We start from the raw sequence: 26,623 nt of genomic DNA, 5'->3' as shown, positions 1-26,623 counted from the left end.
TTTATTGTCAGGGGTGGTTGAACCCCAGACTCTGCTTGACCTCTTTCCTCCTGGCTGCACCCACTCATCTTCCCCTGTGCCACACCATGCTGTGTTAGCCCAGTCCCGCTGTGAGACAGAAGTGTGTCAACCACCCCACGCTCCCTCTGGGAAGGAGATTTACTCTACACTACTGCTCTCTGGGCTCCCTTCCAGTCCTTCAAATCACCATCTATTGTATATCCCCCACCTACCTATATACAACTGTGGGTAGATATCTCTTCATAGCTATAGGAGATCCTCTTTGAAGAAGAAATTATAATGTATTAGATGCTCATTGCACATTGCTAAACCCACTCCCTGCCCCTTCCCTAACTGCCTGCTTTCTTTCTTTTCTTTCTTCCTTTCTTCCTTCCTTTTTTTTCTTTCTTTCTTTCTTTTCTCTTTTCTCTCTCTTTCCTTCTTTCTCTCTTTCTCTCCTTCCTTCCTTTTTCTTTCTTTGTTTCTTTCTTTTCTCCTTTCTTTCTTTCTTTTCCCTTTTCTTTCTTTCTCTTTCTTTTTTTCCTTCTCTCTTTCTCTCCTTTCTTTCTTCTTTCCTTCCTCTCTCTCTTCCTCCCTCCCTCCCTTCTTTCTTTCTCTTTCTTTCTTTCCTTCTTTCCTTCCTTCCTTTTCTTTCTCTCCTTCCTTCCTTTTCTTCCTCTCTCTCTTCCTCTCTCCCTCCCTCCCTCCTTCCTTCCTTCCTCTCTCTCTCCCTCCCTCCCTTCCTTCCTTCCTTCCTTCCTTCCTTCCTTCCTTTCTTTCTCTCTCTCTCTCTCTCTCTTTCTTTCTTTCTTTCTTTCTTTCTTTCTTTCTTTCTTTCTTTCTTTCTTTCTTTCTCTCTTTCTTTCTTTCTTTCTTTCCCTCCCTCCCTGTTTGCCTGCCTGCCCTCCTTCTTTTTTCTTTCTTTTCCCTAGGTTGGAGGGCAATTGGTGCAATCATAGCTCACTGCATCCCCAACCTCTCAGGCTCAAGCGATCCTTCCACCTCAGCCTCCAGAGTGTCTGGGACTCCAGGCTGGAGTCACCATGCCAGCTATTTAAAAAAATTTTTTTAGAGATGAGATCTCCCTATACTGCCCAGGCTGATCTTGAACTCCTGGGTTCAAGCAATCCTCCTGCCTCAGCCTCCCAATCTGCTGAGTTACCAGTATGAGCCACTGCGCCCCTGAATGATTCTTTTTCAAATGCCAATAAAGTGCATATGAAAATGTTGAAAACGAAAAGAACCTTTTAGGAAAATAAAAAATGTCTGAGTTGAGCATTTTCCTGATTCAGGGAAGAATTTATACAACCTTTCTTACCAGTGAAGGCTAAAATAAAATAACAATTGGCATTTCTTGTCTAACTGTTTTTAAAAGATAGAATAAATTTTATTAATGCAGGCATTGAACAACAACCCCAATCCGTCTCCGTACTCAGCTTTTTCCTTCTTGCTTGGTTTTTCTGATACCCATCCCCCTCTTCCCCCATCAGCCTCTATGGTTATTAACTTGGTTGCCTAGGGTTGCGTCTCTCTTTACTGATCCCTCTATTTTGCACTTAAATTGCTGAAACCCTCCTGAGACTGATTGAAGATCTTTTTCCTTTTTTTTTTTTTTTTGAGACGGAGTCTTGCTCTGTCGCCCAGGCTGGAGTGCAGTGGCCGGATCTCAGCTTACTGCAAGCTCCTCCTCCCGGGTTCACGCCATTCTCCTGCCTCAGCCTCCCAAGTAGCTGGAACCACAGGCGCCCGCCACCACGCCCGGCTAATTTAGTAGAGACGGGGTTTCACCGTCACCGCCAAGATGGTCTCAATCTCCTGACCTCGTGATCCGCCCGCCTGGGCCTCCCAATTTCCTTTGTTTTTATCTGCAACCTGGTAGAAATATATTTGTGTGAGCATCACGTATGAATCTTTTCCCCTATTTTTCTTTTCTGAATTGGGCTACTTTTTTATGTTGCTTTTTTAAATTTTTGATTTGAAAGTAGATATTTTTTCATGGCTACACAGAGATCCTCTTTGAAAAAGAAACTGTATTTTATTAGATATTAAAGTTAAGAAAATACTTTAGAAGTCAAACTGCTCTCCAGCTTTAAAGCTGAGAAACCCTCTGAGGAAAAGGAAGCCTACCCTCATAGTTCAACTGCAGCCCGGCACCGAATCTTAATACAATGCTCTTTCACTTTTATTAAAGGAAGAAAAAAAAAAAAAAAAACGACTCAGCGTTAGGCCCTGCTCTGACTATGAAACTATCTTCACAGGGTTAACCAGAACTACATGTCAGGTTCTGAACAGAAATACAGTTATAACTAAGCATTCATCAGTCTGCCCTTTGGCCCACTTCCTTGTAACCAAAAGCCACATAGCACCAGATACGGACGATGTGTGTGCCCACTGTTTCCATAGATAGGACTTCCGAAGTTAGAATCATAAGGCTTTTGTTTAAGAATTGCTCAAGCTGTTCTTCAGATCCTGGATGCCAGCAGAAGGCTGACGTTACCAGTTTGAAGAGCCCCAGAGAAGAACGAAATCAGCATGATAATGCAGTTTCTTCGTCTCCCGCCCCAAGACTTCATTCCGCACCCTGCCACCAATCACAGATCCCACATTTCTGCCCACTCCTAGCTCCTTAAAACCTCCAGCCCCATACTCCTTGGAGAGGAGGATTTTGAGGTTTCCTCCCTTCTCATATGATTATTAGACTCTGCCACAATCTCTGGTATCTCACGCAATATATTAACTTGCTGTGCATTGAGCAAATGAATCCACGATGGTTGAACTCTTCACTTGCTATATAACGCAAAATCTCAAAACTTGGTGACTCAAAACAAGGACTGTTTTTAGATATGATTTCATGGGATAGGAATTTAGGCAGGGCTCAGCTGGCCTGTAGCATCCTCTTCAGCTAGTAGCTAGTGTATACAATTTTCCTCACTGCCTGGTGCCTTGGCAATGATTCCCCTATACATGGTCTTACAGCCTCTCCACCTTGTCTTTTCACCAAGGGAGGATGTCAGCAGAATAGCTGAGAACTTGAAGAGTCCAAGGGGGAAAAAATAAAAGTCACTTTCACCATATGCAATTGGTCAAAGACAGCCCCAGGTCAAGGAGAAGAAAAATAAACCCTTCTTCTCAATGCAAAGACCACCAATGATTTTGGAACCATCTTTGGTCCACTCCAGTCACACAGTAGAGTTGCTACGAACTTAAAGGGAAATTTTTCTTTCACATTGACTTATTCCTTGAAACATAGACACCATATAAAAGGTGTATTTTGGGCCAGGCCTGGTGGCTCACACCTGTAATCCCAGCACTTTGGGAGGCCGAGGTGGGTGGATCACCTGAGGTCAGGAGATCGAGACCAGCCTGGCCAACATGGTGAAACCCCGTCTCTACTAAAAATTGAAAAATTAACTGGGCATGGTGGAGCGCGCCTGTAGCCCCAGCAACTGGGAGGCTGAGGCAGGAGAATCGCGTGAACCTGGGAGGCGGAGGCTGCAGTGAGCTGAGATTGCGCTACTGCACTCCAGCCTGGTGACAGAGCAAGACTCCATCTCAAGAAAAAAAAAAAAAAAAAAAAAAGAGGTGTGTTTTGTATTTTAAATGAGATAAAAGAGAACATGTGTATCCTATTAAGTAAAGGCAAATGTAGGGAACTTAAAATTGTTCCCCTTGAGGAAAGACAATAACTTTTATCTGAGGCATGTGAGCTCTTTTAGATTAGAAGACTCAGGGAGGCATTGAAGTGAGACCTCAGTCATGTCCTATTTCCCTCCCTTGAGCTATTTATTTATCTCTTGAAACTGCTCACTGTTGCCACAAATAGCTATAAATTATTCTAACAATGCCACACCAGAAACTATAACCCATACCCTATAGCTTAACGATGTATAGCCAATTACTAATCAATGTTATTTCTGTAAACCAGTGAGAGTTTTTAACAGACAACTTTGTATCAGCCACTCCCTGTCCCTCCCTTTTTTCCCCTTTTTTTCCTTTCAAAGCCTACTTCTAACAAAGGCTGAACAGAGCTCATCCCCACGGTTACTTGGGTCTGAGTCTCCCAGGCAGCCTTCCTCACTTTGGCTCAGGTAAACTCTTTAAATCATGATTTGTGCCTCAGCCCCTTCCTTTTAAGTAGACACCCTGAAGTTTCGGTAATTTCAGTTTATAAAACAAACTGATAATAGATTAACAGGGAAAAAGGTACACAGGTTTATTAATAACGTGCAAATGTGTGCATAGGAGTCATAGTCATACAAAATATGAACACTCCAAGAGAGGGCCAGATGATCAAAGCTTTTTTCTTTTCTTTTTTTTTTTTTTTTTTTGAGACAGTGTCTCACTTTGTGGACCGAACTGGAGTGCAGTGGCGCGATCTCGGCTCACTGTAACCTCTGCCTCCCAGGTTCAAGCAATTCTCCTGCCTCAGCCTCTCTAGTAGCTGGGTTTACAGGCACCCACCACCATGCCCGGCTAAATTTTTTTTTTTTTTTTTTTTTAATAGAGATGGGCTTCTCCATGTTGGCCAGGCTGGTCTCGAACTCCTGATCCCAGGTGATCTGCCAGTCTCAGCCTTCCGAAGTGCTGAGATTAAAGGCGTGAGCCACCGCACCTGGCAGTTGAGGCTTTTACAGCAGGCTGCACCTACAGAAAGAATTTGGGCTTGAGGGTGCCAGACAGTTTAGGGAGGGACAGAGAAAGAAAGAATAGGACAAGGAAGTGTCAGTCTGCAGATGTCTCCCAGGCAGCAGCTCTCAGCAAAAACCAGACAGTAACTGCAGTAACAGTTTCTCTGTCAGATCTTCAAAGGTGTCAGACACAGTCCTCTCTCTGGTGAGTGAATCTTTCCTAGCCCCAAACAAGGGGGCTTCACAGAAAGCCTGTTTGCGTCTGCTATTTACTTCACTTTATATCCTTGGCATCCGAATTCCTTCCATAAAGGGCAACTTTGCTGAGCTATTCTGTCTGCAGGACCTATAAATAGCCGTTTAAAAATATGTCAGATATATTTTGGAGTAAAAATTGTTTTTGGTATTCTTTACAGGTGAAAGGACAAATAACAATTTAAATTAAGAGAGTTAGGCTGGTGCGGTGGCTCACGCCTGAAATCCTAGAACTTTGGGATGCCGAGGCGGGTGGATCACCTGAGGTCAGGACTTTGAGACAGCCTGGCCAACACGGCAAAACCACATCTCTACTAAAAATACAAACAAACAATCAAAAATTAGCTGGGCATGATGGTACACACCTGTAATCCCAGCTACTTGGGAGGCTAAGGCAGGAGAATTGCTTGAACCTGGAGGCAGAGGTTGCAGTGAGCCAAAATCCTGCCATTGCACTACAGCCTGGGTGACAGAGCGAGACTCCATGTCAAAGAAAAAAAAAGAGTTAATTCTCCCTGTTAAAATATGAGGTTTCTGCTTTTTCTTATAGCATTAATTTTAACTGTAGCTATGAGTGCTTTGCACTCTCATTGAAATGTATATAAATCCTTCTAAAAGTTAGGTAGGCCTGGCCGGGCATGGTAGCTCGTGCCTGTAATCCCAGTACTTTGGGAGGCCGAGGCAGGTGGATCACCTGAGGTCAGGAGTTTGAGACCAGCCTGGCCAACATGGTGAAACCCCGTCTCTACTAAAAGTACAAAAATTAGCTGGGCATGGTGGTGGGCACCTGTAATCCCAGCTACTCGGGAGGTTGAAGGAGGAGAATCACTTGAACTGGGGAAGCAAATGTTGCTGTGAGCTGAGATCGCACCACTGCACTCCAGCATGGTGACAGAGTGAGACTCCGTATCAAAAAAAAAAAAAAAAAAAAAGAAAAGAAAAGAAAACGAAGTCAGGCCTTTTGTCAGTTTTATGGCCCAGGAATATCTTTCTCCAGGACCTAGGACCATCTCTTTCTAATGGAAATGTGAAAGGAGTCAGCATCCTTATCCCTATCTCCCAGTTTCTGGGGAAGGCTAGAAGCCTAGCTTCAGTGGCCATCTGCTTCAAGTTGCAAAACAACTCATGTCATAAAGACATAGAAAATTTGTTTCTCCTCTGGATGAAGCTAATTAGCTGACACAGATGGTCACTCCAATTACCAGGTGAATTTAGGATGGACTTTGTGTGACAAATGGTGTCAAGTTCTCTTACTTGAGAACTAGGTATTGTTTATCTTGAAAACATGTATATAACGGTTGCTTCTGCATGGCTATGCAAAAAGGTAAGGTTTGTTTCTGTCTTTTCAATCTCTGAGCAGATTGCCTATGGTGTGCACCACATTCTAGTTTAATGCTTATTCAAAAAATAAGGCTGGGCACGGAGGCTCACGCCTGTAATGCCAGCACTTTGGGAGGCCAAGGGGGTCGGATCACTTGAGGTCAGGAGTTCAAGATCAGTCTGTCCAATATGGTGATACTCTGTCTCTACTAAAAATACAAAAATTAGCTGGGTGCAGTGGTGGACGCCTATAATCCCAGCTACTCAGGAGGCTGAGGCAGGAGAATCGCATGAGCCGGGGAGGCCGAGGTTATGGTGAGCTGAGATTGCACCATTGCACTCCAGGCTAGGTGAGACAGAGTGAGACTCTGTTTCAAAAAAAAAATAAAATAAAATAAAATAAAAAAATAAAATAAATAAGATGGTTTCCTTTCTCCGTTACCTTTGTGGAGAGGTGTTTAGAGTTGGCAGATTTTGTTTTTAGTTACATTTTCCCCAAGGGAAGCCAAAATTTTTTTAAAAAGGCATGTGAGAAAAAATTTTGAAATCTAGAAATTTATGCTTAGTAATAATCAGAGATGTTCACAAATGTTTTGTAAATGCCTATTAATCTCAGCAGTATTTATAATGATGGAAAGTTGGAAACAGTCTGTGTGTTCCAGGGAGAAAGGTTCAATTCACAATGGTGCATCCATCCATTCAATGCCTATTTCCCTGCTACTGAGGAGTCAGTATATAATGTTATGCTATAACGTTACAAAAATAGGACGAAAACAGTTCAAAAGTGCGTAATTACCATTATCGTGATTTAAACTCCCTCTCTCCTCTTTCTCTCTCTCCTTCTGTCTCTCTCACACATACACAAACAATACCCCTGCATGTGTATACATGAAATGAATGGCTGAAGAGAAAAAGATGAAAATGTAAAAATAAGTGTGTTTACTATTTTGTTAAGAATTTTTTTCTTTCAGTTTTTTAGTGAATGAATATTTTAATAGGAAAATCAATAAATGTATACAGTATATTTTATTTTTAATTTTTCGTTATTAAGAGATGAGCCTTCTCATGTTACCCAGGCTGGACTTCTGGGCTCAAGTGATCCTCTTGTTTCAGCCTCTCGAGTAGCTGGGATTACAGAGGCATATCACCAGTATATTTTATATATTTCAGTATATTTTAAGGATATAAATACATAAAAAACAAGCCGGGCATGGTGGCTCATGCCTGTAATCCCAGCATTTTGGGAGATTGAGGTAAATTGAGAGGTAGAGATAGAAGAATTACTTAAGGCCACGCATTCAAAACCAGCCTGGGCCACATGGTAAGATCCTATCTCTACAAAACAACAACAGCAACAAAAAAAGGTAGATATTTAACTTGGCATAAAATCAAAATCAAAAAAAGGATGAGGAAAGACCGTTAAACTCTGAGGAAAGGAATCAAACCATGAGAAAAGCTGATGAGAAATTGATAAGAAATTATAAAAGGGGATAAAAAATGACGGGTGAGTGAGAGAAAAAAGGAAGAATCAAAAAATATTTTTGTATCTTTTCCTTTTTTTTGAGAGTCTTGAGGGGTCTTGCTCTGTTGCCTAGGCTGGAGTGCAGTGACTTGGTCAAGCTTGCCACCATATCCTCCCACTCCTGAGTTGAAGCCTCAGCCTCCCAAGTAGCTGGGACTACAGGCATGCACCACCACACTCTGCTAATTTTTATTTCTATTTTTATTTTTGTAGAGAAGAGGCCTCACTATGTTGCCCAGGCTGGTCTCAAATTCCTGGCTACAAGTGATCTTGCCACCTCAGCCTCCCAAAGATTTGGGATTACAGGCATGAGTCCCTGCACACAGCCAACAATATTTTCTAGATCTGTGGAAATATTTATGATTGAAAGATAGCTGGTTTACCATGCTTCAAGAAAAATTACTCATCCTAAATGAAGACTGAGAGCTAGTTTGATAAAGGCTTCATATTTTAAATTTAACTAAAGGTTTTCGGAAATATCCGAGTGGGAAAAAAAATTTGACAGTTCATATAAACAAATATCAGTTGCACTTTGATTTCTATCCTTAAATCACAACACAATGCATTCAGTTTCTTGTTTCATTTCACTCTTTGATTTTTACGTTTCAACCAGTAAGCCATCTTATTTCACAGAGAGAATTTACTTTTTTAACGTGGTAAAAGGTGAATATAAACTTTTAATTTCCTAAGTAGTAAATTTTTCAGCTCCATTTGTTAAATAATCCATTCACTGTAGTTTACTGATGCATTATTTATCAAGTAGTAAATGCATACATATCTCACTGTCTGTTTCTGGGCTCTTTATTCTGCTTCATTGATCTCTGGATTTTTTAAAAGTAGATTATCACTAATTGATCTAAAGGTTACTGGTTTCATCAAGTTTTGGGATACTGTCTTGAATATACTTTGCGTTCTTACTCTACTGACTTTGTAGTGGAAATAATTTCACAGAGTGCTTGCCCAACTCACTGTAGAATGTGAGCTGAGGAGAAAATATTGCATTAATAGTGAGAAGGCTCAGATCAAATCTTTTCTTTCTTCTTTTTTAGCAAATGTGGCAGGCATACTCCAGTAGTATCTCTGTCCCATCTATTCTTATAAATTTCAAAATCAGCTGTGACATAAAGGCAGTCTTTTGGCATTTAGAACACAGCTGGCATTATTCCGTTGGAGAATGCTTTTATAAATCAAGATTTAATCAGAAAGCTCTTCTCCCAAATCTATCAAGCCTAGTGTTGATTGAAGAAGACTAGAACCTGACTCAGGAAGCCAGTATTTCAATTTTCCTTAACTAACTGCATAACCTTGAGCAATATATGTAACTAATTCGTGAGTCAGTTTCCCCATTGCTAAATTGCAGAATTTTGAGGGGGCTAGGTAGCACACTAAAACCCCATGTATCCCCAAAATTATGAATTTTGGGGGAGAATGGTATAAATGTAAAAAGTAAGGATCTCCTATTCAACATAGTATTGGAAGTTCTGGCCAGGGGAATCAGGCAAGAGAAAGAAATAAAGGGTATTCAAATTGGAAAAGAGGAAGTCAAATTGTCTCTGTTTGCAGATGACATGATTGTATATTTAGAAAATCCCATCATCTCAGCCCCAAATCTCCTTCAGCTGATAAGCATCTTCAGCAAATTCTCAGGATACAAGATCAATGTGCAAAAATCACAAGCATTCCTATACATCAATAATAGACAAACAGAGAGCCAAATCATGAGTGAACGCCCATTCACAATTGCTACAAAGAGAATAAAATGCCTAGGAATACAACTGACAAGGGATATGAAAGACCTCTTCAAGGAGAACTACAAACCACTGCTCAAGGAAATAAGGGAGGACACAAATAAATGGAAAAACATTCCATGCTCATGGATAGGAAGAATCAGTATCGTGAAAATGGCCATACTGCCTGAAGTAATTGATAGATTCAATACTATCCCCATCAAGCTACCATTGACTTTCTTCACAGAACTGGAAAAAACTACTTTAAATTTTATATGGAACCAATAAAGAGCCCGTATAGCCAAGACAATCCTAAACAAAAAGAACAAAATTGGAGTCATCATGCTACCTGACTTCAAACTATACTACAAGGCTACAGTAACAAAAACAGCATGGTACTGGTACCAAAACAGATATATATACCAATGGAACAGAACAGAGGCCTCAGAAATAACACCACACATTTACAACCATCTAATCTTTGACAAACCTGACAAAAACAAGAAATGGGGAAAGGATTCCCTATTTAATAAAAGGTGTTGGGGAAACTGGCTAGCCATATGCAGAAAACTGAAACTGGACCCCTTCCTTACAACTTATAAAAAATTAACTCAAGATGGATTAAAAACTTAAACGTAAGACCTAAAACCATAAAAACCCTAGAAGAAAACCTAGGCAATACTATTGAGGACCTAGGCATGGGCAAAGACTTCATGACTAAAACACCAAAAGCAATGGCAACAAAAGCCAAAATTGACAAATGGGATCTAATTAAACTAAAGAGTGTCTGCACAGCAAAAGAAACTATCATCAGAGTGAATAAGCAACCTACAGAATGGGAGAAAATTGTTGCCATCTATCCATCTGACAAAGGGCTAATATCCAGAATCTACAAAGACCTTAAACAAATTTACAAGAAAACAAACAAATCCATCAAAAAGTGGGCGATGGATATGAACAGACACTTCTCAAAAGAAGACATTTATGCAGCCAACAAACATATGAAAAAAAACTCATCATCACTGGTCATTAGAGAAATGCAAATCAAAACCACAATGAGATATCATCTCATGCCAGTTAAAATGGCAATCATTAAAAAGTCAGGAAACAACAGATGCCGGAGAGGATGTGGAGAAATAGGAACGCTTTTACGCCATTGGTGGGACTGTAAATTAGTTCAACCATTGTGGAAGACAGTGTGGCAGTTTCTCAAGGATCTAGAACCAGAAATACCATTTGACCTAGCAATCCAATTACTGGGTATATACACAAAAGATTATAAATCATTCTACCATAAAGACACATGCACACATATGTTTATCATGGCACTGTTCACAATAGCAAAGACTTGGAACCAACCCAAATGCCCACTACTAATGATAGACTGAATACAGAAAATGTGGCACAAATACACCATGGAATACTATGCAGCCATAAAAAAGAATGAATTCATGTCCTTTGCAGGGACATGGGTGAAGCTGGAAACCATCATTCTCAGCAAACTAACACATGAACAGAAAACCAAACACTGCATGTTCGCACTCATAAGTGGGAGCTGAACAATGAGAACACATGGACACAGGGAGGGGAACATCACATACCGGGGCCTGTCAGTGGGTGGGGGGCTAGGGGAGGGACAGCATTAGGAGAAATACCTAATGTAGATGACGGGTTGATGGGTGCAGCAAACCACCATGGCACATGTATACCTATGTAACAAAACTGCACGTTCTGCACAAGTATCCCAGAACTTAAAGTATAATAAAAATAATAACACTGTATACCATAAATATGTACAATGATACGTAAATTAAAAGTAAAAAGCAAAAAAAAAAAAAAGACTATTGCTTATGTAATATGTTTTCAATAAATACTTGTTTGTTGCTTGTGGGGTTTACTACTTCACTCCTTGACCTGTATGAACAAAATCCAGCAATTTTTACTATTATTTGTGAACTTGACTCTTGCGTAAATATTCTCCACAGACTTGAAAATATTCTGTAGGTACTCGAGAAAGAAAAACAATCAGAAAAGTTTATTATTGGTTGCCAGAGGTATGTGTGTCCTCAAGTATGTAGTTTGGCCCGTCTGTTAGCCTTGGGGAATCTAGAGTAAACTTCTAAAGTCTCCAGATTATCACTGTGGGAAGGCATACATGAGAACAAATGGCATAAAAAGTTTCTGGTTCTAAAACAACATTAATGTCCTTCAGTTTAGAGCTGTTGGCAAAATGAGATTCTTATTTTTTTTAATTTTTATTTTTTTGCCTTCAGAAGGTGTTTATTTTTTGTTTTATTTTAATTATTTATTTATTATACTTTAAGTTCTGGGATACATGTGCAGGATGTGCAGGCATGTTACATAGGTATACATGTGCCGTGATGATTTGCTGCACCCATCAACCCGTCATCTACGTTAGGTATTTCCCCTAATGCTATCCCTCCCCTCGCCTCCCAGTCCCCGACAGGCCCCCATGTGTGATGTTCCCCTCCCTGTGTCCATGTGTTCTCATTGTTCAACTCCCACTTATGAATGAGAACATGTGGTGTTTGGTTACTGTAGCCTTGTAGTATAGTTTGAAGTCAGGTAGTGTGATGCCTCCAGCTTTGTCTTTTTGCTTAAGATTGTCTTGGCTATACAGGCTCTTTTTTGGTTCCATATGAAATTTAAAGTAGTTTTTTTCCAATTCTGTGAAGAAAGTCGATGGTAGCTTAAGGGGGACAGCATTGAATCTGTCAATTACTTTGGGCAGTATGGCCATTTTCACGATATTGATTCTTCCTATCCATGAGCATGGAATGTTCCGCCATTTGTTTGAGTCCTCTTGTATTTTGTTGAGCAGTGGTTTGTAGTTCTCCTTGAAAAGGTTCTTCACATCCCTTGTCAGTTGTATTCCTAGGTATTTTATTCTCTTTGTAGCAATTGTGAATGGGAATTCACTCATGATTTGGCTACCTGTTTGTCTGTTATTGGTATATAGGAATGATTGTGATTTTTGCACATTGATCTTGTATCCTGAGACTGCTGAAGTTGCTTATCAGCTGAAGGAGATTTTGGGCTGAGACGATGGGGTTTTCTAAATATACAATCATGTCATCTGCAAACAGAGACAATTTGACTTCCTCTTTTCCAATTTGAATACCCTTTATTTCTTTCTCTTGCCTGATTCCCCTGGCCAGAGCTTCCCAATACTATGTTGAATAGTGTGGTGAAAGGGGGCATCCTTGTTTGTGCCAGTTTTCAAAGGGAGGGTTTTCAGCTTTTGCCCGTTCAGTGTGATATTGGCTGTGGGTTTGTCGTATATGGCTCTAATTATTTTGAGATACGTTGCATCAATACCTAGTTCATTTACAGTTTTTAGCATAAAGTACTGTTGAATTTTGTTGAAGTCCTTTTCTACATCTATTGAGATAATCACATGGTTTATGACATGGGAGGGCAGATATCATTGGTTCTGTTTATGTGATGAATTACATTTATTGATTTGCATATGTTGAACCAGCCTTGCATCCCAGAGATGAAGCTGACTTGATCGTGGTGGATAAGCTTTTTGATGTGCTGCTGGATTCGATTTGCCAGTATTTTATTGAGGACTTTTGCATCGATGTTCATCAGGGATATTTGGCCTCAAATTTTCTTTTTTTGTTGTGTCTCTGCCAGGTTTTCATATCAGGATGATGCTAGCCTCATAAAATGAGTTAGGGAGGATTTCCTCTTTTTCTATTGGTTGGAGTAGTTTCAGAAGGAATGGTATGAGCTCCTCATTGTACCTCTGGTAGAATTCAGCTGTGAATCCGTCTAGTCCTGGATGTTTTTTGGTTGGTAGGCTATTAAGGATATGAACAGACACTTCTCAAAAGACATTTATGTGGAAAAAAAGCTCAAACCCAACTTCTGGCTACCCACTTCCACCCTACCCCCAGTTTCTAGTAACCATTATTCTACTCTCTACTTCTATGAGATCGATGTCTTTAGCTTCCACATAAGTGAGAACATGCTGCATTTGGTTCAATTCACTTAACATAATGTCCTCCAGGCTCATCTGTGTTGCCACGAATAATAGGATATTGTTCCTTTTTTATGGCTGAATCGTATTCCATGGTGTATATAAACACCACATTTTAAAAATCCATTCATCTGTTGATGAAGACTGAAGTTGATTCCATATCTTAGTATTATGTATAGTCCTGCAATTGACATGGGAGGGCAGCTATCTCTTCAACCTACAGATATCCTTTCCTTTTGTTATATACTCAGTAGTGGGATTAAGAAATAGTCTTTTAACAGTAAGCCTTTGGAGAACCTGATGAACTGAGCAACTATCCAGAAGCATCAATATGTGACTATCATGTCTTCAAAACACCCCCCCCCAAATACCCAGAGTACTATGAATTCTCTCTGAAGCACTATGAAGCACCCTGAGGGAATGAAACTTGTTCATCAACTCAGATGTGGATAACCCCGGGTCTTAAGTGCACGACATAACAAATTGCTTAATAAAGGAGGGTTGTGCCTTGGATTAACCCAGAACAAAATTTTTCACTGAGGCGTCTTTGATCTACAGCCTGATATCCGCCCAATTTTATTTTAACTGCTTCATAATCAAAATTGATTTGTTAATTGGCTGTTTCCAATTATATATGTTTGTATAATATACAAAATTTTGTGGAATACTTTTCACTTAAAAATAAAATTACATACAAAAGAAAAAGTCATCTAAAACCCCTACCTCAAAGAGATAAGCAATATTAACATGTCAGTATTTGATTTGAAATGATCACTCTTCCCAAACATAGTCAATAATCAGAAAGGAAAATATGAACATATTATCAATCATGGTAGCCAATCTTTTCATAAGGCATATACCCTGTAGTTGGACTTCACAGAAGTGACCTACAATCCTCACATAAACAATGAAATGAAGCTCTTTTACCTGAGGAAAATCATGTTCAGAAAGGCTAAGGAACATGTCCCAAATTACATGGACAGTAAGTGGAAAAGCAGTGCACAAAGGCAGATATATCCAAATCTAAAGCCCTTTCAGTACCCTGTGCCTCTCAAACACCAGTGTCTCTTCCGTTTCTGAAGCAGACAAGGCTGGTTTGTATCCTGGGCACGTCAATAATTTTGGCATATTAAACTAATATCTTTTAAGTATTCATTCAGTAGTTATATAATGGAAACAAAAAAAACTGATTTATTTTGTGTGAATGTGTATATTTAGAAACAAATTCACTTCCTGATTCACTTCCAGGAACAAATGCAAAGCTAACATTCTTTAAAAATTTAGTAAAATATTCTCTACCTCTCAGTGTTTTCTGCTTTCTTTAAGATGCTTTTGTTGTTTTCCAACCTAGACCACTTCTTAGGAGGCAAATTAAGGGGTTTTAACTTGAAGTGTGAAAATTATTACTTATTCCCAGTAAACAATATCACTCAGTGCGTTAATGTGTTTCAGAATTTCAGCAGAATTGGACTTCATTTACAAGTGGTAAACAATATGAAGCCAAGATGGGTATTTGCCAGCAAAAAGATATTTTTGCAAAAGCGTTTTGCAAAATCCCATGTCTCTTACTTTGGGGTTTACAAACGATAAATGATAGTTTTGTAATTCTCCCTTCTTTTGGGGTCTAAAAAGAATAAATGGTGATTTTGTAATTTAATTAGTTTTTTTTTTTTTTTCCTGTTTGTTGGGACCAGAGAGGTGACCTCTAGAGACTGTCTATATTTGAACTGAGGGAGGAATCCTACATATTGCTGCTTAAAAGGATAACAAAAGTATAGCATAAGAGGACAGAATTATGAAGAACACACGCCCTAAACAGCAGTGGAAGTTTTTCTTCAAGCATCCACAATCCAGTTCAGTCTGAGAGGTCCTTCCAATCCTCTACTATTTCTCAAGTCTTGGTGTTGATAGGTTCTCCTAACTAACCTTAGCATCCGTCTCCTAAAAATTCATTTCTCTAAAAATTACCCACCTTGGCAATTTAGAAGAGCTAGTTCTTCATTCAGCAAGTATTTCTGTATGGTCTGCACTAAACTCAGAGCCAGAGATACCCCAGTCTTCCTGGGCCAGTCTGGAGAGCTCCAGCATCACTACCCGAGTCAGTTCTGCGAAAACCTCTTCAGTTGTCTCTTCATGAGGAAATTCACAAATTTAAATGTTAGACCCTTACCTGCAAAGTCAAAAAAACTAGTAAATAATAAAATCTCTATGCTGGATGAAATGGATTAAGGAACCTAACCTGAGTTATCCAGAGTTCCGGCAAATAGAGATGATTTTTAGCTTTTTCGCTTTTAGTCATGAAATCTCATCACACACACACACACACACACAATTTCTTGAGTTTTACAGAGTACTCTGAATATATGCACGTATCCTTCATTTATGTATAATTCATTCATTCAAAAAATAATTAATGAGCACCTACTGTCTACAACATTATAGATCTTGACTTTAAAGAAGCCCTGGATTACTTTGAAGGAATTTTACACTTAAAATACTTTATATTTTTTTTAATTTTCAGAGGGTTACTTGCTATATTCTATAATGCTCAAAAAGGCGTCTGGCAGGCAGCATATGAGGAAAGCTAAAATAAGACAATAGGTGACAAAGGGAGTAGACTGAAATTGCAGGGTTCTTGGGACCTAAATACTTCATCTGTCTCATAATTTTGTTTAGGATCAGAAGTGTCTGTTAATATTAGAACTTTGGTTCCAATTAAAAGGACCACATGGTCATTTTTAGAAAGTAAGGGATCCATACAGATGTTGTTGTGGTGGAGAGGACCGGTTTATTTTTAAAGAGAAGAGTATGAACAACACGAAATAAAACATGTAAGAATGAGACTATATAGTAGACTAAGTAAGCTCTCTAGTTTATAGAGTTATATAGAACAGGCTGCAAATCCCACCTTTGCAAACCACTAGTTGTGAAAACCTAGGAGTTATGAAGCCTCTGAGAGTGTCAGTTTTATTATTTGAATAAAATTTGAAATATATTTATTATTTGAAATAATAACAGAACCTCATAAGTTAGTTTGTGAGGATTCAATATAATGATGCCTGCAAAACACTTACCACAGCTCAGAACAGTGTAGGTGTTCTCAATAATATTGAATTACAAAATGTCCTTCTTGAAATGTAAGGGGATAACTGTATATCACTTAAAGACTCTGCATAAATGTTTAGATATTTTGGGTGAAGATGGTAAGATTTAGGGAAAACCATTTGGAATTCTGAGCTCAGATGAGAATTAATAGATCAATGATGCCCTAAAATCAAGATGGTTATAACACAACTAATGGATCCAGAATTCAGTATGAAGCGCCAGAAATTACAACAACAAACCTCTCATATTAACACTTCATGCAAACGTAGAAACCCCTTAGTATACTGAAGAGAGTAGTGATAGCACCCAAACGCCAGGGGGTGCTCTAGTCTACTTTGTGCAGAAGAAACAAACATGGATCACCCTTGCAAACTGAGAAGAAGAAAGGTATGTGTCAAAACATGATAAATGGTAAGACATAGACCTTTGGAACAACTCATCATTGTGGAATATATTTAGAATTGACCATAGCTTTATTTTTCCCTATTACTTTGGCTTTCAAAAGTGAGCCATAATAGAGGGAAAGCAATGCAAAGCTATTTCTAGTTATTAAGCCAATATTACACAGTATAGTTTGTATCACATGGAGTTTTTTCAAACTCTCTAGAGACTCCATAGTTTGAAAGGTCATTTCCAAGTCATTTGCAGGCAAGAGAGCCGGCACAAATAAACAAAATCTACACCAACAAAATTACTGAATCTTGGCTTCTCAGATTAAGTAATTCGGCCTATTTGATGTGGCTCATCTTTCATGTAACCACTCAAGAAATTAGGCATGACCATATATGGCCCATTTTCACTCAAATATTTATTGATCATGGACTATGTGCAAGGCACCGGGAATAAGAAAATTCACAAACATGAATCTTGGTTCCTAACATAATAAATCAGCTGACACTGTCTTTGTCCCAAGATTTACATGTGAGTAGGAAGAGAGAACTGTTACACATCTAAAAGAACAAATCTATGAGAAACTGGACATTTAAGTGGACAATGGTCAAGCCATGTACAAAAATAGAACTCTGACCAACAACCTACAGGAACTTGCCCAGAAAACCAATCTTTTATTTACAATAAACATCCCAGAAAACCAGACTGCTGTAAGTCAGACTTGTAGGGAGTCAGACTGCTGTTGCTAATACTGATACCATAAGCTAAACAATAATTTCTATAACAATCAGCCGCAGATGGCCAGAATTTCATTAATAACTGACAGTTTCTCACGTTTTTGTCACTGCTTTCAATATAGGATCAACCATAAAAAGCCAAAAATGCACCCCTAAACAATCACATAGAATATCAAGGAATCATTACCCCACCTGCAGCTTCTCCATGTTAAAGTCTCCAATTAGAGGGTACCTGAGGCCTTCCCTCTTCTCCAATTAAGATGTGCCTGAGGCCTTCCCTTTTCTGCACGGTGAAGCTTTTCCACCCCTCTGCCTGCCTTTGAGTCTTTGCCAAAATGCAAACAGTGGTGGCTGACTCCCTGGCCATGGCAAGTTCTGAATAAACAGCCTTTGCTTTCCTCATTTGGTTCATCTTTGTTTATTTCCATATAAATAATATGGACAAGTTTAAAGAAGTATTATTGAAAACAACAGATGAGGGTCAAGGAATAGGAATACCTGTGTAGGAGAAAGGCAAAACTTTTCAAGCAAAGACCTAAAGAAAGCAAGAAACTGAGCCATGGGAATATCCAAGGAATGGCATTCCTATGTGGAGAAAAGAGAGTGCAGCCTTGAAGAGGAAGACTGCTTATGCAGTTTGAGTAACTGCCAGGATTTCAGCTTCTCTTGGGCGATACAGGCAAGGAAAAGAATTGCCAGAGATGAGTTCAGAGAGGTAGTGAGGTAGTGAGCCATTGTAAGGGGTTCGACTCTTACTCTGAGTAAGAGGAGATGCCTTTTCAGACTTAAGCAGAGGAATAACATGATCTGACTTCATTTTTAAAGGACTACCCTGGTTGCTGCATTGAAAATAGATTGTAGGGGAGCAAGGGCTGGGAGACGAGACTGCTGAATGAAGACAAAAAATGATGGTGGCTTGGATCAGCTGATAGTAGTGGAGGTGGTGAGAAGTGATTTGATTCTGTACACGTTTGCAGGCAAAACTGACATGCTGATCAATGGAACCTGAAGAGAGAAATACAAAGATGCTGTGAGGGTAGCACCGATGGTTTTGGATGAATGAACTCTGCAGGAGAGAATTGCCACTGAGATGGGATAAGCAGTTTGGGGTGATTATTTGTAACAGTTGGCAACTTGGTCCTCATGATTCTAGATGTGAGATGCCTGTGGAGATTGTCAAGGAAAATTGCAGAGTTGACGTTTGCATGTATCTCTGCATTTCAGGGGAGTGCTCCAAGCTAGGGATAAAAATTTGGAAGCTGTCAGCACATATACAGAAATCAAAGCATTTATATTGTCACTCTGGAATACGTGGTGTTTAGAGGTTGGCAAAATGAGAAAAATCTCACAAAAGAGAATGTGAAACACTGACCAGGGAGGTAAGACAATAACCAGAAGAAAGAGTGACATCCCTAGCACTTAACACTGAACAAATAAGGAAGTTGTCAATGGGCCACATTCTTCTCATTTGTTAAGTAAGATGAGAACTAAGAATTCATAGCAAAATTTAACAATGTGGAAATCATCAATGGCTTTTTTATGGGAGTTATAAAGAACAAAGTCTGCTTGAAAATAATTGAAAAGAGAATGGGAGAAAATGTATCAAAGATAACAGAAGAGTCAATTGGATCGATTTTTACTTTTAAAAGAGCTGAGAAATAGCAGGAAGGGGTTGTCATTCAAGGTAAGGTATTCATTTGTTCGATTTTAAAGACTGGCTGTATTGCATGGTTTGAATGCTTATGTAATAATAGGCAAAATCATGGCCCACCTAAGATGTCCACATTTTAATCCCCAGACCCTGTGAATATGTTATCTTACATGGCAAAAATCCTTACATGTGATGAAAAATCTTGAAATGAAGAGATTATGTGATTTAAAAAATCTTGAAATGAAGAGATTCTGTGATGAAAAATCTTGAAATGAAGATGTGATGAAAAATCTTGAAGAGATTATGTGGGATTATCTAGATAGGCCCAATGAAATCACTAGTTCTGATAAGGGAAAGAAGAAAGCAGAAGAGTTAGAAGAGATGTGACAGAAGAAAGAGAGAGAGCCAGAGAGAGGGAAAATGCTGCGCTGAAGAATGTGAAGATGGAAGAAGGAGCCATGAGCCAAGGAGCCAAGAGCCAATGATGAAGGAAGCCACTAGTTGAAAAAAGACAAAGAAATGGACTTTCCCTTAGTGCTGCTAGAAGGAATATAGCCCTGCCAATCTATTTTGGACTTCTGACTCCAGGAAGAGTAACATAATAAATTGGTCCTCTTTATGCCACTAAATGTTTGTAATTTGTTATAGCAGCAATAGGAAAGCAGTAAAATGCTCTATTAGGTTGGAGTAATCCCATTTGGAGTTGTCCCACTTTACTGGCCAGACCAGTACACATCTTACACATATTGATTGATGTCTCTTATGTCTCCCTCAAATGTATTAAAGCAAGCTGTACCCCAACCACCTCGGACACATGTTGTCAGGATCTCCTGAGACTGTGTCTCAGGTGAGTCCTTAACCTTAGCAAAATATGCATTCTAAATTCATTGAGATTTGTCTTAGGTATTTTGGGTTCACTTATTATTTAGAATAATAAGGGGTGAAATTATTGAGAATAAAAATGTCTAGGCAGTCATTCTCTTGGGCTACATATAAGCCCCGCCTGGTGAATTTAAATCAAAACAATGAAATCAACATCTGGGATGATAGAGCCCAGAAGTTAGTATTTTCTTAAATTTCTCCTAATTCTAATATTCAGTTAAGATTTGTGTACCTTTCAAGTAGCTGGCTGAGTTGAAGTAGAAAGTAGGATCATTGGAGATGATGGTGGGGAACGGAGAGGCCCAGGACCTCAGCCAGATTATCATAATGTATCATGAAATCATTTTCAGTAAAGACAAAAATAACAGTAGAGAAAGTGACAGAAAGGTAAAAGCTAAAATTTTCAAAGAATGAGAGAAAGTGACCCAGCAGTCTTTAAGTGGCTATATCAAGTGTGAAGAAGAGGGATAGAAGTATATAATATAATATAATCTGATAGCAAGATCTTTAGATTTGGAAGTTTTAGGACAATAGAAGAGGTATTGATTTGAAATTGGCAATGACACTGAATAAGAGGAGAATGCCTCTTTGCTTCCAAGACTGAAATCAAATTTAGTTGAAGCATTTGGGGCAGTAAAATAGCCTTCCCCTTTCTCTAGATCACTGCAGGCAAAAATACATTTTCAGGGAGGGTATAGGTGGCCAGGTTTTCCTGGAGCACAGGGGTGATGGAAATATTCATAACGGAGGCTGGAAGATGTGATTTGACTGATTAGGGACCACATGATCCAGAAAGAACAGGAGATGACACTTACATTGTAAAGACGAGTGAGATAACATGTGAGCTGGAATTGACGTTTTTAAGGAAAAGCAATAAGGAAATCTCAGCTGTTTATTGATACAGTTCTTGGAAACTCTCATTATTATCATAGATTAGGCTTTTGTCCCTCTTAGCACAAGGACAGTGGAATTAATTATTTTTCTAAGGAATCTTGGGTAGAGTGTTGCCTGGGTGTTATTAAAGGTATAAGAAAGAAATAGATGAGTTTCTCTCCACCCACCTCTACCATTACATATGGGAAATGTTTATAGAATTAGAATTTCAAATAGTTGACAAATATATGGATCTAAACTACAAATTGTATGTAACAGTAATTTTGTTTAAAGACTCACTGCTATACCCAGAGATCCATCCCAAGAATTACCGGGCACTTAATTACCCTTGAGTAAGATCTAACTCTTACGCATATGTATAATTCTGTGACAGACACTGATAGTTGCCTGCCCAATATCCATTTTTCCTTCTTTTCTAAGAGAACCCTGATGTTTTTCAGAGCGTAAATGTGCCCTGTTAAAAATATTCTCCTCTCAATATTTTCTTGACTTAGAGGTTGCCACATGGCCTACGTCTGGCCTGTGAGACCTAAGTGAGAATCTGCTAGGTCAGTCTTCCTAGAAAGTTTTGTATTTTCTGATAGAGACAGTCTCAGGAGCATGGGCGCACTTGCCTTTCCTTTGCCTGCAGGTGACAGCCTTTCTGAGACTCTGAGGACAAATGGCACACGCTTGGTTGCTAGAATCAGGTCTCCAGACAGAGTTTCTGTCCTTGAGGACTTCACAGAGCAGATGCACCAGCCCTGAACTGCCAAACTCTAGAGTTTTGTTTTGTTTTGTTTTGTTTTTCTGAGAGAAAAATAAACACCTTACTTGTGTAAGCAGCACGAGTGTGTATTATATAAAGCCAATCGTAATTGCAAGCAAATATAATTTACTTCAGAAAAAAAGTTCAAAAATGTTCATGATAGAATATTAGGTGGTGGGGAAGACAGCTAACCAAACAGCATCTCTACAATGTCTTAACTAGATTTATTTTCCTCTACATCTTATCTTTTTTTGTTTTAATTTTTTTCACTTTTATTTTAGGTTCAAGGGTAAATGTGCGGGTTTGCCATATAGATCAATTGTGCGTTGAGGCAGTCTGGTGTAAAGATTATTTCATCACCCAGATAATCAGCATAGTATCCGATAGATAGTTTTCTTTTTTTCAGGTTTGGTTGTGGTGAGTCAGGATCATTGTCAAGTTCACAGAGAGAGCCGAAGAGATGTGTCCTGAGAACCAGTCTATGGGAATACCAAAAAGACACCAGTTTGTCCGGTCTAGAGTGGCTGGCTGCATCGCACTATAAGAAACATATGATTATCTCTTCTATGTCACTGTGAATGGTTGCAAATTCTCAAAAATCTTCCAAAGCCAACTAAAAAAAGTTTTAGAATTTGTATTATTCATTTTTCTTTTTTCTTGATTAAGTATATTGGCTAATTTTTTGCCATGATACAGCTTATAACTGCTTCAAGAAAAACCTTTTTTAGCCGTGATTTTGGGGAAATCAATATTATGCAACTATTACTTAAATTTATTAAATAATATTTAGATTCGGGGGGTAACTTTTTAGAACTCAGAAGACCTTACGCCTCTAATTATTGTTAATGTTGAACTCATTTATTTGCAGGCAAAAATTGTATTATAATCTGGCTTCTAAATTCACGTGTGATATGCTCCAGGGAATACTGTGTTTTCATGTTTTTTAAAAAATGCTCTTTAATTGCTATATGTTTAATTGCAGAAAAAAGTAAAGTCTAAAACTACTCTGACTCATAGGCTATTCGTGTGAGCAATTGAATGCCTAAATAATTAGCACTTCTATTTCCAAACACAAGCTTAATACCAGCGAAATACCCACTGTAAAGTCTAAGATGTATTAATGAAGCATTTTACATACACTTGACTCACAAGTGCTTGGGCAACCTAACAGGCTTATTTTATAACCCTTCACATCATCTGGAGGAGTATTATGATTACTATCGAAAATATACCCACCATGTTTACACTGTTTTCTCCCCGCAAATCACCGATTAGTAAATTTACAGCCAGCTAAGAGATGCATGGTTTGGTTTTTCTGGTTTTTTTTTTTTTGTGTGTGTGTGTGTGTTATGTTTATGGCTGGTAGCTTTTGAATATTCTTTGCAAATGCTATACTCTAGAGATCACCGCTTGATTGAATTTTGCAGGCTTTGCCACTCAGGTGAGTGAAGGTTTGGCATTTTATTGCCTTAGACATGGATCACACACACCAAGCAAAACAACAACAACAAACCCAAAGCTATTTCAATTTATCACGGGAGCCACACCTAAAATATTAAGTAAGGTGAAACCTTTCATAATCAGTAATTCTCTTAAGCTTTAGCTGCTTTTTTCCTATGCAGTTTTTTACATTTCTCTCATGATTATACGAAAAAGTACAGCTGATTTATGTGGCTGTCTGCTGTATTCTAGGCATAACACAGGATCGCCTGGGAGAATAACGCCCACCTGTTGTTTTGAAAGGACAAAACTTGAAATGCCTTAGGGATAGAGTCTGCTGTCTCTGAAAGATGACAAAACATATTTTGACTATGGATGTCATTGTGTATGACTGGTAAATTTAGGCATAACCTTTCAGAAAGATCATTGAACGTGCCTTAGATATAACAACAGAGGAATAAAGCAGGAACCCACTGGCTTTCTATTAAAACAGTCATCACATTTTGTATTGGTGTTAGTTTCAAAATAAAATTAGTCTGACATATTCTTATTCTTATTTTATTTTTTGTTTTATTTTACTTTAAGTTCTGGGATACATGTGCTGAACGTGTAGATTTGTTACATAGGTATACGTGTGCCCTAGTGGTTTGCTGCACCTGTATTCTTACTGGTCACAGAGTATTTAAGATTTGTGCGGTGTTGTGGAAAGAACCAACATCACATGGATGAGTGAGAAACCCCCTTGAAGATGACTGAGTCCAGGGACAGAAAGAAACGTGGCACAGACTGGCACATGACTGTCACTTGAAGGGGCAGACTGTCATACAGAAAGACAAAGTGCTACTGGTTTTTACTGAAGAGAGAAACAATAGATCCTATCTGGGGGTGAGTACAGGAGAAACACAGTAAAGTTTTCATGTATGAGATGGAAATTTAGATGAAATTTTGAGGGTAAAGAGTTGGAGATTCAATTGGGTGGGGAGGAGTTAGAAACATTCAGGTAACGTTGAATGATAGAAGAGCTTTGACCAAAATACAGAGCTGGAAAAAGATAAGGTGAGTTTAATTTGGTTGAGAGCAAATAAAAAGGAAACAAGGGCAAATTAGATCAGAAAGGTGGTTTCAAGACATACTATGGGTCTAAGGCCATAAATGCCAAGTGAAGTCACTTCACTAAACCGCAGTGGTAACATGGGAAAATTTGGATGGAGGCAATTACATGATCAGAGTTGCCCAATGCTGACACCGAACCACAGGCAAGCTCTAGCTTCTCAGTCTCTATTGCTCTTGACTTGCATCCTATGCCTCAACAAGAAGGAGTCATGCATGGTTCCCTGAAGATGCCAGTGGGTTCACACCTCTGTGGCCTGGCTAACACCACCTTCATTCTGCAAACAATGCCTCATGTCCATTCCTTACAAGAGGCAACTTTGCTACAAGAGACACAGACACAGACCCCAGGACAGCAGGATTTCTGCCGTTGTGAGAACAGTGACAAAAAGCACAAGGTGACCCTGACTCTGATGACGCTCAATGTGCTCTCAAAGGCTACGGAGGGAACACCTCATTTAGACCTCAGGCTTGGGGAGCAGGGAAGCCATGTCAAGTTGGGAGAGGTTACTGGTGAGCTCGTTTGCCTGGAAGGCACACAGGTTTCCAAAATTGGCTCAAGTTTCACTTCTCTATGAGAATGTTTCCGTCCCTTTCTTCTGTACTTCATAGAATTCTCGATGCTATTTTCTGAGCCATACATGTACGTTATAATACTTATTTCTTATCATACATGAGTGTTCTATAGCACATGATCCTTCGGAAAGAATATAAACTAATGTAGATGAGTTTCCTATTGGTGCTCAACAGAGTACCACAAACTTTAAACAATATAGACATATTATTTTACAGTTCTGGAGGTCGGAAGTCCAAAATTAGTTTTACAGGGCAAGATCAGGGTGTGGTGTTGGCAGGGCTGCACTTCTACTGAGGGCTCCTCTCCAGGGAATAACCTGCTTCCTTGCTTTTTCCAGTTTCCAGAGGATACCAGCAGTCCTTCATTCACGGTCCCTTTCTCCATGTTCAAATTGCATCACTCCAGCCTCTGCTGCTGTTGTCATCCTCCTTTTCCTAATGTTGACTCTCTTGTCTCCCTCTTACGTGAATCCTTGTAATTACATTGGGCCCATTCAGATAATCCAAGATGATATTCCTATCTCAAGGTCTTTGAGTTAATCACACCTGCAAAGTCTCTTTTTCTACATTAAGGGGATTCGGATGTGGACATCGTTGGGAATGGGGAGAGAACATTGTTCTGTCTAGAATATCCTCTAAGGCTAGGGCTATATTTTATTTACTTGTTAACTCAGAGCAGGTAGCTCATTCAGTAACACTGCTTAGTAAGTAATAACCATGACATTTATATTTGTTGCATATATTTGGGGTTTGGAGAAGTGGAGATTAGCAAGACAAATTAGGAAAATATTTCTCTGCTCTAGAAGAGAAGCTCTCTGTATCCGTCCCTCCAAATCCTATATTCTTGCATTTCCCTTAGAGGCAAAACTCTCTTCCTATTTTTAAAGATACTATTCCACTGCCTTCTGGTTTAACTTTTGCTGTTTAATAGGTAGCTATAATTCTAGTCGTAGTTCCGTTGTAAGCAAACTGTCTTTCTTTCCCTCAACTTATATTAACATTTTTCTGTCTTGTCATTGATGTTCTGTGTAGTTTGTCACAACACATCTGTCAAAGAATGTATTTTTCTTTGCTTAGAATTAAACATGCTTCCTAAATCTGACAACTTGGGAATTCTAATTTCAGAATCTGACTTTCTGAAAAATTATCAATCATGTTGAATATGATCTTCCCCATTGTATATATTAATTCCAGTTAAATATAACCCCACTTCGGCTTATGCTAGACATTCTCTATCCTCCAGAACACTCAGACTTTTTCTTACCATTCAGCTTTATTTTCCTTTGTTATGTGTGAATAATTCTTTAAATGTATTTTCCAAATAACTAATTCTTTTTTATCTCTTGTAAAAACAAATTTTCAGTTTTTTATTTCAATGTTTCTTAAATTTCTACTTGCTTTGTTTTGTTTCAAATACTCCTGCTTATTTGATAAACTCTTGCTAGTTGAGTCGATATTTCATTGTACAGATTTTACTTTATTTACTGTACCCAATACTTTTAATATCAAGTTTTTAGAGGTCTTATTCTGCTATTTTTTTTTTTTTTTTTGCTTGTGTAGTTCACACATATCTTGATATTTCCTTGTATATTTTGGGATTTGTGAATGTGAATCCTGTCTAGTGGTGATCTA

The 26,623-nt window shown here is 38.8% G+C and overlaps 1 long non-coding RNA gene across 1 annotated transcript in view; it reads left to right on the top strand.

Annotated features, from left to right (window-relative positions):
- The first annotated feature begins 4,524 nt into the window (after positions 1-4,524).
- LOC116274583 overlaps positions 4,525-26,623 on the top strand; it is a 120,653-nt gene continuing 98,554 nt past the window's right edge. Inside the window, exon 1 of the long non-coding RNA XR_004183369.1 lies at positions 4,525-4,833. This is a non-coding gene — a long non-coding RNA (uncharacterized LOC116274583). The remainder of the gene's footprint in view (positions 4,834-26,623) is intronic.

The sequence above is a fragment of the Papio anubis genome, chromosome 4 (genome assembly GCF_008728515.1).
Source record: "Papio anubis isolate 15944 chromosome 4, Panubis1.0, whole genome shotgun sequence".
Lineage (NCBI taxonomy): Eukaryota > Metazoa > Chordata > Mammalia > Primates > Cercopithecidae > Papio > Papio anubis.
Note: the sequence above shows the minus strand (reverse complement) of the source record. Positions and strands in the feature narration are given on the sequence as shown.